Source organism: Phytophthora infestans, genomic scaffold (genome assembly GCF_000142945.1).
Source record: "Phytophthora infestans T30-4 supercont1.51 genomic scaffold, whole genome shotgun sequence".
Lineage (NCBI taxonomy): Eukaryota > Oomycota > Peronosporomycetes > Peronosporales > Peronosporaceae > Phytophthora > Phytophthora infestans.
The window spans coordinates 115,642-118,387 of NW_003303708.1; positions in this window are offsets into that span (position 1 = coordinate 115,642).

The following is a 2,746-nucleotide window of genomic DNA, read 5'->3' on the forward strand; positions in this document are numbered from 1 at the left end:
GATACACGTCGGACACGGCTCGATTCAGACCCTTGGACATACGGTGACGGGATGGTAAATTGGAGAATGAAGAAATGTCACAACGGGCACCAGTACCGTGGCTTTCATTGCGACAGGGGCAGTTGTGGTGTAGTGATTTATTCGTAGTTGCGGATTATCACCCGTCGACAAAGACGTGACACCGCCCAAGTTGTTCAAGCGACGAATTCTCGGTCGGGTGATGTACGGAGACGCCAAGGTGCAAGGGACTCGACGGCGTCACCTCCGAGTTTTCAACAAGTATTGGATACGGCCATATGTCACTGAATCCAGGCTGTCCTTATTATTAATAATGGACTGGCCGGATTCGCATACAGCGGACCATCTACGGTACGAACCCTCAGTGGCGGTTTGGATGAGTTCGCGGAAGCCTCAGCGACCCTTGGAAGGCACGTTCACCGTCTGGGACAGGGCGCGGACCGTTAAAGATACTCATTCGACGGTGCAGACGACGCTTGGCTTGCAAGAAGATCCATAACGGATCATTGTTCACTTGATATTTGTGTACTTGATTAGGACTTCTTATTAGGAATAGACCCGAAAGGGTAAACTTAAATACAGAACAGAATTTCCACTCAAGCACACAGAGCGACGTCCGGCTTCAAGGTAAGCGTCAGGTCAAGCTTGTTTGAGCGTGTTATGCCTGTCGGTGAGCTCGAAGCTCTGTAGCGAGGGTTCATCCGGCAAGGCCAAGAGACTTTGTGTATTGGCCGATTACTATCGGGAGGTTTTACGTGACGGCTTATTGTTGCCTATTTGCACGACTGGGAATGCTTGAATTGCCTCCCTTTTATTCTTCCATCCGAGTGTTGAGCACTCAGTGACCTCGTAAAAGGCTTACCCGAGCCTGGTACCCTTCCGCTGTTGGGACCACGAGGATTCAAAACACCTGCTAGCTTTGCTCGTGCTAGTAGCGTGTTCTTATTTTTACTGGTTGGCCTATATTAGTAGTTTACAAGGTCCAGTTTGTCCCGGTGCAAGGGCAGAACTGGGGTCTTCAGGTCCGCCCGAACGATCGCTACTATCCTAGTAGACGTATTGTTGTGGGAACGTCCTAACTACATTTGTAGCTAGAGTTCACGGGGGATTTCAAACACCACATTTAGATCCCTCGGTCCCATCGTCATAATCTTCATAGGCCGGTTCCGGTCCCGCAACATCATCGAGCTCGTCGGCGAGGTTCCTCGAAAGGAATCTGGTCGCCCTGCTTAGCCCTGATGATAGCGTGGCCGTCTCCGGCGTCGCTGCGCCTGGCTCTGGAGCCGGCGTCTTGTCTTCGTAATCTTCATAATCGTGGGCGTCAGGACCGATGTCCGCTTCGTCGTCGAAGCTCACTGAAAGCTCGGTGGCGGCTGCAAAGCGCGCAGCCGGGCTTGAACTCTCGTTGCGAGCCCCGCCAGACTTGGCAGGCGTAACTGGTACCGTCGGTTGTCCTTTCGCCATATTTCTTGTCTTTTTCTTGTTCTTCTTATCTTGGTAGCTATTAAACTGGAAGGCCATACAAACAGTTCACAATGGTCACAATCTGTTCCCGCGTCGCGGCACCCGTTGTGGTGCTGGAAATCCCACGTGAACTCTAGCTACAAATGTAGTTAGGACGTTCCCACAACAATACGTCTACTAGGATAGTAAACGATCGTTCAGGCGGACCTGAAGACCCCAGTTCTGCCCTTGCACCGGGACAAACTGGACCTTGTAAACTACTTATATAGGCCAACCAGTAAAAATAAGAACACGCTACTAGCACGAGCAAAGCTAGTAGGTGTTATGAATCCTCGTGGTCCCAACAGCGGAAGGTGCCAGGCACGGGTAAATCTTTTACGAGGTTTCAACACTCGGTTGGAAGAATAAAAGGGATGCAATTCAAGCACTCCCAGTCGTGCAAATAGGCAACAATAAGCCGTCACGTAAAACCTCCCGATAGTAATCGGCCAATACACAAAGTCTCTTGGCCTTGCCGGATGAACCCTCGCTACAGAGCTTCGAGCTCACCGACAGGCATAACACACTCAAACAAGCTTGACCTGACGCTTACCTTGAAGCCGGACGTCGCTCTGTGTGCTTGAGTGGAAATTCTGTTCTGTATTTAAGCTTACCCTTTCGGATCTATTCCTAATAAAAAGTCCCAATCAAGTATACAAATATCAAGTGAACAATGATCCGTTATGGATCTTCTTGCATGTCAAGCGTCGTCTGCACTGTCGCATGAGCATCAAAAACGGTCCGCGCCCAGTCCCAGACGGTGAACGTGCCCTTCCAAAGGTCGCTGAGTCTTTCGCGAACTCATGACAATCGCCACTGAGGGTTCGTACCGGAGATGGTCCGCTGAATGCGAATCCGGCCAGTCCATTATTAATAATAAGGACAGCCTGGATTCAGTGACATATGCCCGTATCCAATACTCGATGAACGTTCGGAGGTGACGCCGTCGAGTCCCTGTGCACCTTGGCGTCTCCGTACATCACCTGACCGAGGGTTCGTCGCTTGAACAACTTGGGCGGTGTCACGTCTTTGTCGACGGGTGATCATCCGCAACTACGGAGAAATCACTACACCACAACTGCCCCTGTCGCAATGGAAGCCACGGTACTGGCGGCCCGTTGTGACTTTTTCTTCATTCTTCAATTCGCATCTCGCCACCGTATGTCCAACCGCCGAATCGAGCCGTGCCCGACCCTTTTCATCGCCTCCAACCCCCGTACTATTT